The sequence below is a fragment of the Zingiber officinale genome, chromosome 11A, assembly GCF_018446385.1.
Source record: "Zingiber officinale cultivar Zhangliang chromosome 11A, Zo_v1.1, whole genome shotgun sequence".
Classification (NCBI taxonomy): domain Eukaryota; kingdom Viridiplantae; phylum Streptophyta; class Magnoliopsida; order Zingiberales; family Zingiberaceae; genus Zingiber; species Zingiber officinale.
In genome coordinates, this window is record NC_056006.1 from 94139946 (window position 1) to 94153243 (window position 13298).

Consider the following 13298-nt stretch of genomic DNA (forward strand, 5'->3'; position numbering starts at 1 on the left):
TCATGAAGCATCAATATATTCTGTCTGTTGGAGTTTGAGTTTAAGAGCAAATTGTATTTTAAAATTTTATAGATGACCTTTAGATATAGTTTTGCATGACAATTTTTTGTTTGTGGAGCATTTTAGAGCGTAAAAAATGTCTATAGATTATAAAGATTAAAGAACAGAGTTTTCCTTTTTTGAGAGAGATTTTATTTACAATCAAAACACAAACAAATATATATATATATATATATATATATATATAACTACAGTAGAGGTTACTTCAGTGTTTGTTTGTAGTAGTTTACGCTATTCGGTGTGACCGAGATTGATCAGGTTATTCTCTGAATCGGGTATCCTTCTCATCATCAAGTTAGCGACGTATAACGAACTAAAATATATTAGCAACAGAGGGAATACACGTTGGTCGTCTTTACTTGTACGAGATAGACAGTATTTATACAGGCACTATATATATGCATACGTAATGATACGACGAATAAAGTAGAATCTTTGAACGAATGTTAAAGTCAAGAGGGCTAGTTGATGTAGAGATCAAAGTCTAAAGAAGGTCAAATTAAGCGCCCTTGTCCTAAGATGGCACCCGAAAACTGATCGGAGGTTCGAGATAAATTAAACTCAATGGGGTGTAAAGTGTGGCCCCCAAAATCAAAGTGGGTAGCGTCGAATGGATATTCACGGAAGCCATAAAGCCCAAACGTATGCAACTAAGCGTCCCAAGTCCTTTGATGAGCATACGAGAAGTTTCTCTTGACAGTACCAAGTGGATGGTGTTGATCGAACGTTCTATGGATCCAATGGGCCTGACTTCTCTCTGAGACCTTCAAGGGGCATAGTTTCTTAGGTCCGATCGAACGTTGTACGGAACATATTCTCTAAGCCTCCAAGTGGTTAAGATCTATTGTATAGTTGAGTTGCTAAACCTCGCTCTAAGTTTACTAAAAGTCCTACTTCCCCACGAAGGCCTCACAAATGCTCAGCCTCTTGAAGCCAATGGGATATGGTGGTATACCAGGTCTAATTGGACTCCAACAAGGCTGATTCAGCTGAAGGAACATCACTGGGGGCCATTAAGGCCTCAAACTCGTTGGAGGCTAATCCAGGTTCAAATTCCTTATTTATGAGTCCACAAGGTCTTCTCTTAAGCGACACATGTTCACTATTAAAGGATATCAACTAAAGGCTCGTTGATCTATTTAGTCCATCAGCTCATTGTCTCATTTAATGTCATGCAGGAGTTTGTCAGAAAATCTCTGAAACGTATCTTTGCAATCCATATTGGATACATCTCCACCATTCCTATAATGGGACTACCAAGTACCGTTTAGGCATGGAGGTAAGACGTGTTATATTAGAAGTTACACTATCATAGTGAGACACCTCGTTACATGTGCCAAGGATAAAGGTGTTATATAAGGGGTCCTTTCTTCATGCGCAGGTAAGCTCTCTAACGGTTTTCATTATTCATCATCACTGTTTTCACAGTTACTTGGATTTAGTCTTAAAACTAACTTGAGTGTCAGAGTGACTACACCAGGACTCATCCTTGCGCATGTGCCTTTAGTGACTTGGCATGCTAGCTATCGGTTTTGAATTTTCTCCGTTTGAGATCCTCCTGCGGTCAGCGCACCATCCACCTCACTAGCTGTATATCTTCACCGATTTAGATAGGAAAAACGTAACAAGGGTTACTGACATGACATAGTATCAGCACAATGGAAACCATAATGTCGAAGTCTCATATGTCTCCAGAAATTGATAGTGTAATTGGGGGTCGTCAAAGTTGAATTGGTTTAAAGATACAAAAGCTCCTACAAACAAGCATCAATCAAGGAAATGCTTGTCGAGGGGGGTGTATTCAATCAAGAAATTGAATGACTTTCATTGACTTTTTTTAATGATAGTTTTTTATAAAGTTGATAAATTTTTATTGACTTTTATAGAATTTCACATAGTTGTGAAACAAATTTCATATAGTTTGATATTTGTGAAAACACGATATCAAAAGAATTTTAAGTTTTGAACCCCCTCTAACTACACTAATGTAGTATAGAAATGACTCAAGTTGTCTCCCAACGAAAGTAACGATAGGATGATAATATAGGATTGTATGTTATTCCTATTTTTAGGATTTTTAATATGGAAATGGGGGGTTTTGGATTTTGATTCTAAATCTAACATATGAAAAACAAAGCAAGTAGGAAACTAATCTAGTGCTAGAATGAAATCTAACTAAGTGTCAACAATTAATCCACAACGCATTGTCACTATACATTATGGTTTAACCATCAACACAATTAAACTAAGGAAGGAAATAACAAAGCATTAAATGAAACCTAATCTAATAAATGAAAGACAATGCAAGTAATAAAGCTAAATCTAACCTAACTATAATTGCAGAAAATAAAAGGGCAACATGAAATAAAGTAAACATTTAACGAACCCTAAAGCATTAAAGAAATCTAATCTAACCTAACCTAATGGCATTCAATCAAAAGTAGAACTTAATGAAATTGAAAGAACAAGACAAAACAAGAATTAAACAAACTAAAATACATTAAATTAAACCTAACTAATGGTTGAAGCAATGCATCGAATACGTTGTGTACGTGAATCTATTTAAGCATACTAGATGCAATTCAAACATGGAACGTCAAGTTCAATACAAGCATTCAACCACAATTAATAAACATGAATGAATAGAATTAAACTAAGTGTTCCAACCACAATTCACACATCAACCTCCAATACCAATGATTACCCTCGCCGTCATACAAGGGCCCGACTTCGGAACCCCCAAAACCGGTGGATAGGAGCTCATTGTCGGTTGCTGCTTTCTTCGACAACGATGATGGGATGAACGAATCTTCCACCGATGAACCCCCTCGGATGGAAATTGGCTAGAAGTGAAGATGGACTACCATTGGACCACCTCCTTGCTCCGTTGCCTGAACCTCGAACGATGGAGTTGCCAGGAAGAAGCCGAACGATAGAGATCACATCGGAGAAACCCTCTCCGACTAGGTAGAGATGATTGCTGCCGAAACTTGCTGCCACCTACCGCTTGTGCTTGTTGCCCCTCGCCGCTTGGACCTGAGAAGAAGAAATGTGTGTTGGGAGATTGTTGGTGCAATATTCCCCAGTTCAAGGTTGACCTAGTTTGACTGAGCTTGAATTGGGTCAAGCTCGTGTCTTAATGTTTATGTTTTGATGGTTTGACAATACATGTTGACAATACATGTTTGACAACATATGTAGACAACACATGGAGATTGCAGGTGCAATTATTTATGTGTGGAGATTGTGATGGAGAGTCAAGTAAGTCAAGGTCAACCGGATACTTGACTGGAAAATCCTGGTGAGTGAAGCCAGGTGAAAGTCCTAACTTGGAGGTTATGCAAAGGAAGTCCTGGTGAGTGAAGCCAGGCAGAAGAAAATCCTGGTGAGTGAAGCCAAGCAGAGGAAAATCCTAGTGAGTGAAGCTAGGTGAAAGACCTGGTGAGTGAAGCCAGGCAGAAGAGAAGTCCTAGTGAGTGGAGCTAGGCAGAAGGGAAGTCCTGGTGAGTGAAGTCAGGCACGGGGAAATCCAGATGGGTTAAGGTTGACCAGACATCTGGTGAAAGTCCAAGTAGGTCAAAGGGATTGATCGGATACTTGGCACGAGGAAGAAAAGTCCAAGTAGGTTAAAGGGATTGACCGGATACTTGGCACGAGGAAGAAAAGTCCAAGTAGGTCAAAGGGATTGACCGGATACTTGGCAAGAGGAGAAAAGTCCAAGTGGGTCAAAGAGATTGACCAGACACTTGGTGAGAGAGTCCTAGCTGGTCAAGGGTGATCGGATGCTAGGTTTTATGTACCAACAAGTCATGGTTGACTGGATGTTGGTTTAGGGGCTTTGGACTTGGTTTTGGACAAAAACCAAGATCTGGATCGATCAGCCAATCGATTGGATTATGCCCAATCGATCGGGTGAGTCCCCGCGACAGGCATTATCCCAATCGATCAGTGGATCGATTGAGGAGAAGTGTCGCGCGAACAGAGCCCCTTTAGATTGATCAGGCGATCGATCTAAAGCTCCCAATCGATCAGTCGATCGATTGGGAGGTGCGATTTCACGCGATAAAGGCTGGATCGATCAGCCGATCGATCCAGGCTATTCCAGAAAGCACAGAGGCGCTCTGGATCGATCAGTCGATCGATCCAAAGCCTCCCCGATCGATTGGGAGCGTTCCAATCGATCGGGATCCAACCGTTGGCGTCGTATTTAGCTGCAGGCGTTCGATTCCTTCGGTAGAACTTCACGTATACAGCTCTAATCTTCACAGGCGACTCCACAACTTCTTCACAGAGCTCTCCACGCCAGATCTTGAAGATTCTTGGAAGTTTTGTCCAAGTCAAGAGGCGAAGAAGAGAAGTTAGGGTTAGGGCTTTTATTGCACTTCTTGTACGCTTTTGCTTGTTCTTTACTGCCCTTTTCTTTCTTCTTGTATTGAGAGTCTTGTAGGGCTTCTCCGCCTTCGGTAGTTACCGTAAAGGAGTGTTTTATTAGTGGAGGGTGCGTGCCTGTGTGGATCCTTGGATTAGTCACCTCTTGTGAGGTGGATACCAAGTAAATCCTTTAGTGTTAGCGTTGTATGTTTTTGTTTCTTGTATTTCCGTTGCACACCATCAAAGAAACAAGCAACGAAGAACACGAAGCGCGCGACGAGCTATTCACCCCCTCTAGCTATATAATCAGTCCCAACAATGTGGACTGTGGCTGACCGGCCGGTGGCAAGGGAAGATAAGGGAGAGGCCGCTAGCCGGAGATGTGAAGAAAGGAATAAGACGGTGTGCGATGCTATGGCGTTGCGAGCCCTAAAATGCGAGGAAGAGGAGTTGCGAACAGAACATGTCGCTACTGTGTCCTCGTGAAGAGTAAAGGAAAGGGTTTTTCACCTCCTTTAATTTGGGCCATCCGATTTGATGAAGATTGATCCTGACCATTTGATTAAAGTGATAAAGGGGATCTACATCTGAGCCGTTCATTTTAATGAAGGAGATGGATGAAGATCTAACCATTGATCTCGCTGATGAACGATTTAGATCAAGTTATCTTCTTGCTTGGATCCAATGGTCCATATCATTTTAGATCTGGATCAAGGGCAGGATACTTATATCTGAATAAAAGGGGAAGATCTCTGTTGATCTGGATCAATGATTCATATTGATTCAGCTTGATCTCCTCCGTTTGACCTCCAAATCAAGCCAGATTCGATCTGATCCGACCCTAATTCATGGCTATTTGAATTTCCTTCAAAACTAACAGCATGCGATTAAATTCCATAATTGTAGAAAAATTATATTTAAGTCCAAAATAAGTTCCTACTCACAACACATAGTATAAACACCAAATTAAGTATGTGAGAAGGTAAAAATATCAATAATAAGAGCCAAAATAATGCACAAAAATGTTAGTTATCAACTCCCCCACACTTATTCTTGCTCGTCTCGAGCATGTAAATAAAACAAGAAAATAACTAAGATACATTCCCTTAGCAATTCTCAATCATATATAAAAAATAGTGAAAAGTAAGTTACCTAGGATTGTACAATTCAAATGACCAAAGCAATCATGAATTCAATTCATACATTAATTAACAAACATGATAACTTCAATTCATAATAGATAAACTGAAAATGATAATAAAATAACCTCACAAGAAAAATAATGGTGGCTCTCCTCTCATATAAATGTAATAGTGGAGTTCACTCAAGCTACTCATGATTTATGCACTACCATATGCTTGTTTTGCTTCTAATCTCCACCACTATATACATAAGAGTGCACAATAAAATAATGAAGACATCAAGTATGTAAGAGAAGCATAGATCAAAACAAATGATAGTGTAAGAAAAGAGATGAAGAAAAAAAAAACAAGGTAATGGTGGAAGACATGGACATAATGAAATGTTACATAAATGAGTATAAGAAAAATCATTGCCCCAAAAATATTACATCCAAATTTCTAAGCTAGCTTCCCACAACTCCATAAATATGCGAACAACCTCTACTATAACTTTTCAATAAACATCCACTCATGATACACAATAAAATCTAAATGTTGCTAAAGTAAAAATTGTCACTAAAAAAAAATTCTACCACAAAGGCGTATGAAATGACACAATATCAAAGCACCAAACTAGCTTTTCATAAATCCAATAAATATACAGACAACCTCTACTATAGTCTTTCAATAAAAATCACTCATGATATACAATGGAATCTAAATGTTGTTACAATAAAGATTGCCACTTTTAAAAAAAATATTCTACCTCACATGAATACAAAAATGGCACAACATGTTAAAAGCATTTTTTTTCCTTTTTCAATTTTTTTCCATTTTCATTTCTGTTCAACCTTTTTTTCACTTTTTTTTATTTCTATTTTTTTCAATATTTTTTTCTAACATGTTATGCACTTCCTTACACATCACTAATAGCTCAAATAAAAAGATACAAAGCATGGTTCACCTATACTTCTCCTAAATTCCACTAAGCTATTTCTCTCCTCACACACTTAAATTTTTGTCTGTCTCGGGTAAAATACTCATCATAGAACATTCAAAAATATCCACATCTATAAGAAGAGTAAAGTGGAAATGAATGGAAGAGAGAAAAGAATGAAATGTCCAAAAATAGGGGGATTATTCAAGAAAAGTGTGTTAACAAAAGGAATGAATAAAAGAAAGTGAGATAACTTTCATAAAAATCATACAAACATATGACAATGTGGTCTCGAAAGAATTAAGCAAGTTTTAGAGTAGCATTAATCATAAGTGTATAACACATCAATAGGAATAATAGGCTCAAAAATATTCTCACTAGGTATATCAAAAATTATCATCTCAATCTATCAACATAGAATCCATCACCAAGTTGTAATCACATGCAATCCAAGAATCCAATCATGACAATAAATCATCAAACTCGACAATCAAACTTAACTAACTTTCATAATTTCTAAGATGATAAAAAGAACACATAGAGAATTTATTATGAAAATCGACAAAGTAAACTAAAAATGAGCTATCAAGTAAAAGCAAACCAAACAAAGTAAAGAAATATATACAAGTAGAAAGCAAAAGTAAAAGTGAGATGGAACAGACTCCCTTGAAATTCTGGTGGTCGGAGCTAATTTAGTTCCAGAAGCCCATCTGGGAGTGGAATGAATGTAGGTGAAGTGAAGACCACTCCCTCCACCATCGTCTCCACAAAAATTCTCCGGTGGTCGAAGACGATTTAGTTGGAGTGCCCACTCCAAGAGCTACATTATTGCATAAAAAGTTAAGGCTTTCTTCAAATGATAGAATACATAATTACGTGATTGACTGTAAATGAAATATCTGTAGAAATCTCATACACTAAAAAGAAAAAGATGCATTTCTTGCACGCATTTTGTGTGAGATAGACTAGAAATGATGATAAAATCAACAAAGAATGAATCAAAAGATGTGTCACATTCAATACAATCAAAATGAATTACTTCCATAGAATTTCCTAAAGATTCAAAAGAAATATTAACCTTACCATCTTGAAAGGTATCTAGAGCTTATAAAATAGTGAATGCGACATTATCTTGGTCACGTGAAGGATTTGGCTCTGTATCAGGTATAATTAACGGAAGTGATTCTTGAGTCTTCCCTACACTTCCATCGTCATTAAGTAGAATAGTAGACTCAACTAGCTCAAATGGTAAAATAATCATTGGAAGCGATTCTTGGGTCTCCCCTATACTTCCATCATCATCTCCTATACCTGCAACATCAAGACTATTTGGAACAACAATATCATCAACAACAATAATATTAGAATCAACTACAACATCACGATACAAAAAACTAGAAGAATCATGTAATGTAGCAGAATAAAAATTAGGAATATCACAAACTCTACAATCCATCTTCTCAGGAATTGATGTAGTAGGTTGATATGATAGCAACTATAACTATGTCGATGAATATGTCCTTGGCTGAAATTGTGTTTCTTGTTATTGATATAATTTTTATAACTGCTCCCTAAAATCTTGCTCAGGTTGATGCTGAAAATATGACTGGTAATGCTTAGACCACTCAAAATTTCCTTATTGAGTATTCTCATACCCTAATCCTGCAAATAAATTATACCTGTCCTGCTGATGAGTCTGATAATACTGAGGATCAGGCTGCTGATACTGGATCCTGGTCGGGAATATACTGTCAAAGGAATGAACTTCTTTAGCAATCATTGGTATAGTTCCATACTGCTGATAATTTATAACCATAATCTCAATAAGTTCTTTGGCCTGAGTAGATGTCTTGTTAACTAGAGTCTCTCCACTAGCTGTATCAACCATACTTCTGTCCATGGGACACAATTCCTCATAAAAGTATATAATCAGTAGCTGATCGCTTATCTGGTGTTGAGGAAAATTAGCAATAAGTCCTTTAAATCTCTCTCAATATTCTTGAAACGGTTCTCCTGTGAATTGTTGGATTCCACAAATACTCCTCCGAATAACTGCAATCCTAGAAGCAAGAAAGAGCCTCGCCAGAAATAATTTCTTCATCTCGATCCAGCTAGTGATAGAGTAGGGTGGGAGACAATACAACTAATCTTTTACTGAATCTGCTACTGAAAATGGAAATGCTCTATATCTAACATCTTCTAATCTGCCAAGTGAGTTCCATGAAGAACAAATCATCCAGATGTCTGTTGGGATCTTCACCAGAAAGTCCATGAAACTTCGTTAATAGATGAACAATTTTTCATAACTCGAAGTCTGTCTCTAAATCAGAATATCTGATGTAAAATAAATCAACTAACAAATCTGGTGCCCAAAGCTCTCTGAGAGTCTTTTCAGTGTTCTTCTCCATGGTACTCATCAAATCTGAGGTTCTGATCACACTGAAATTGCTAATGATCGATATGGAAGAAATTTCCTAGTCTTACCTGAAACACTCATGCAAATAACATCAAAAGACATAGGAAAATATATAAGATAGCACACATGCATATAAGATATGAAATAATTAAGCCCCTAATAATATTTTTGAATTTTCGCAACCACAAAAAATAGAGACAAGAAAAGAGAGGAAATAGAAAAACAATCCTAAGATTACTAAACACCGCTTCTTTTCTCCGACAACGACACCAATTTGATTATGACCCAATTTTATCATGAAATGGACATTAAACAATGAAGTATCAACCCCCTCCTATGCTAATGTAGCATAGAAATGACTCGTGTCATCCGCCAACGAATGTAACGGTAAGTGGTAAACTTAGGATCGTATGTTATTTCTATTTTTGGGATTTTTAATATGAAAATGGGGGTTTTAGATTTTGATTCTAAATCTAACAAATGAAAAGTAAATCAAGTAGGAAACTAATCTAGTGCTGGAATAAAATCTAACTAAGTGTCAACAATTAATCCACAACGCATTGTCACTATATGTTATGGTTTAATCATCAACACTATTAAACTAAGGAAGAAAATAGCAAAACATTAAATGAAACTAATCTAATAAATGAAAGACAATGCAAGTAATAAAGCTAAATCTAACCTAACTATAATTGTAGAAAATAAAAGGGCAACATGAAATAAAGTAAGCATTTAACAAACCCTAAAGCATTAAAGAAATATAATCTAACCAACCTAATTGCATTCAACCAAATCTAGAACTTAACGAAATTGAAAGAACAAGACAAAGCAAGAATTAAACAAACTAAAATGCATCGAATTAAACCTAACTAATGGCTGAAGCAATGCATCGAACACGTTGTGTGCGTGAATCTATTTAAACATAGTAGATGCAATTCAAACATGGAAAGTCAAGTTCAATACAAGCATTCAACCACAATTAATAAACATGAATGAACATAATTAAACTAAGTGTTCCAACCACAATTCACACATCAACCTCCAATACCAATGACTACCCTCGCCGGCATACAAGGGCCCGACTTCGGAACCCCCAAAATCTGTAGACAGGAACTCACTGCCGGTTGCTGCTTTCTTCGACAACGATGATGGGATGAACGAATCTTCCACCGATGAACCCCCTCGGATGGAAGTTGGCTGGAAGTGAAGATGGACTGCCACCGAGTCACCTCCTTGCTCCATTGCCTGAACCCCTAACGATGAAGCTGTCAGGAAGAAGCCGAACAATAGAGATCACACCGGAGAAACCCTCTCCGGCTAGGTGGAGATGGTTGTTGTCGAAATTTGTTGCCACCTGCCTCTTGTGCTTGCTCCGCTCGCCGCTTGGATCTGAGAAGAAGAAATGTGGACTGTGGTTGACTGACCAGCGGCAAGGGAAGAGAGGTCGCCGGCCGGAGATGTGAAGAAAGGAATAAGAAGGTGCACAACGCTATGGCGTCGCGAGCCCTAAAACATGAGGAAGAGGAGTCGCGAACAGAACATGTCGCTACTGTGCTGTCGTGAAGAGTAAAGGAAAGGATTTTTCTCCTCCTTTAATCTGGGTCGTTTGATTTGATTAAGACTGATCCTGACCATTTGATTAAAGTGATGAAGGGGATCTACATCTGAGCCGTTCATTTTGATGAAGGAGATGGATGAAGATCTACCCATTGATCTCGTTGATGAACGATTTAGATCAAGTTGTCTTCTTGCTTGGATCCAATGGTCCATATAACTTCAGATCTAGATCAAGGGTAGTAGATCTGAATGAAAGGGGAAGATCTCTCTTGATCTGGATTGTTCATATTGATTCAGCTTGATCTCCTGTGTTTGACTTCCAAATCAAGCCAGATTCGATCTGATCCGACCCTAACTCATGGCTCTTTGAATTTCCTACAAAACCAAAATAACAACATGTGATTAAATTTCATAATTGTAGGAAATTTATATTTAAGTCCAAAATAAGTTCCTACTCATAACACATAATATAAATATCAAATTAAGTAGGTGAGAAGGTAAAAATGTCAATAATAAGAGCCAAAATAATGTACAAAATGCTAATTATTAGAATTCTATAGACTTTTTTTTACAAGATTTTTATAGATATTTATAAACTTCATGGAAACTGTGTTCTTGACGTAGTGGATACTATTGATTCTGTTGATTTACACACGAATACTATAATTTGATACCAACTAATACAGCGAATACTTTCGACTCGGTTGATTCAAAAAATTTCATTAAAAACATACCTTTGAAATTTAATGGTGAGAACCTATATTACGTAGTTTTCTAGAGAGAAAGGAACGTCTCATCTTGTGAGAGAAGAAAAGAGAGAGACGAGTAGGGTTAAGGGGGTGTATTCAATTTTGGAAAAACATAGGTGGTCATGGTCTCGTGCGATATTTATCTTCGAACAAAACCTAAAATACCTAATTAAATTAATTTTTTAATAAAATAATAAATAGCATACTTGTCCATAAATTTTTTTTTCAACTTTTTATACTTTTATCTTGTTTTGGCTAAAAACAAAGAGAGAATAACGTCTCACTTTATAATTTAAAAAAAACTTTAATAATGTAATTTTAAATCTAATAATATTATAATAATTTTAGATATTTTTATTTATAAATTTTATCTAAATTATCATGAAATATTGGTCAACCCTTTAATTTGATTAAACTTTTAATAAAGTGTTGAATTGATAAATATGATTAGTAATAAAATTAATAATAATATTATTAATTTGATTATTAATTGATGCGGTGATAAAGGGGCTCACTAAGTGCGAGTCAAACGATGAGGGTAGTAGCCAATGTGGAGGTCAAAGTCAAGGAGGTCAACGGTAAAGGACTGGATGTTAAAAGGTTAAGCGGATCTCTCTAGTAGTAGCCGATTGGGCATGTATTGCCCGATCGGCAAAGGGTCGGTCCAAACGAGCGCCCGTTCAGCCAAGACTATCAGATGGTTGTCACAAGGAAGAGGAGCGCGCGTATGACCGGAGTGTTAGTCCAGTCGGGCAGAAACTAACTACCAAGACTCGTCACTTATGGAGGCCAATCGAAGTTTGACTACAGTGGTCGGTCGGGCCAGATTATGTCTAATCGGCAACAAGCTTGTCAAAACTGACCTCCCTTCTAGCTCGGAACGATATGGTAAGATCACCAGATGATCAGTATGGAGCGACAGAACGCCAAAAAGATCGAAGCGCTTGCCCGAGCAGAAGGAGACAAGCTACTATATCTAATCACCACAAGGAAGAACAGCTGAGGCTGACTGAGCCTAAGAGTATCAATCGAGTGACTTCCTCGCTCGGCCGATCAAAGGGATCATTGACGTGTCTTAGGATATCCTTTTAGGGGCACTGACACAGGGTATGGTTAACGGGCGGATCGTACGACAACAAATCGAAGGGTGTGCCCATGACCAATTGGAGAACGTGTTCATGACCACGTGTCCAGGATCAATTGGAGAATGCGTCCGCGATTAATGGGAGAACATGTCCATGCCTTGAAAAGCGTGCACGTCGCCTACCAGGATATTATATAAAGGGGGTATGTACACCGGTGCAGGTACGCAGGATTTACGATTTATGCTTGTGCTATTGTTATTCCGTCTTCTTCTTCGTACAGGTGATTGACTTGAACGTCGGAGGGCCAGGAAACTCCTTCTCTAGCTCGACACTGACATTTTTTATGCTTGCAGATCGGAGCGTGGTCTACATCTAGTCAACGTAACAGCCACATCTCCAGCTTTCCGTCTCCAAGATTTTTGGACAGGATCAGTAATAATATTATTAAAATAAATAAATATAGATATATAAATTTTATTTTAGAATTTTTAAAATTTAAAAATTTTATTGAATATTTTCCGGATCTAATTTTATTAGACTTTATTAAATTATATATTTATTAATTAAATTAAGAATTAATTTGATTTATTAATATATATATTTTATATTAAAATTTAATGTGTCAAGTTTCTCTTCCCGGTACATATAGTGCCGCCATCTAAATCGATTTCGACTTTAACTTTAACTTGCTCACGAGTGGTCGGTGAAATCATCAATTTGACCTTTCTTAGTCAAAAACTATATCATTATTTTAAAACAAGGGCAACATTTATACGCACGCCTCTAGAGGATGATTAATCTGTTTAAAGTAATAATTTTTCTACTTTCAAGAATACCTATAAAAATTTGTAAAACTCATGAGCTGAATGTTATAAACTAAGGAGAAAATTTAATATCAGAATCTCGAGGCAAAAGTAAGCAAGACCGTGTAAGCTCGTTTCGACTGTTCTACTTCCGTTTTAAAGAATCATGATGACTGTTCCACTTCCGTTTTAAAGAACC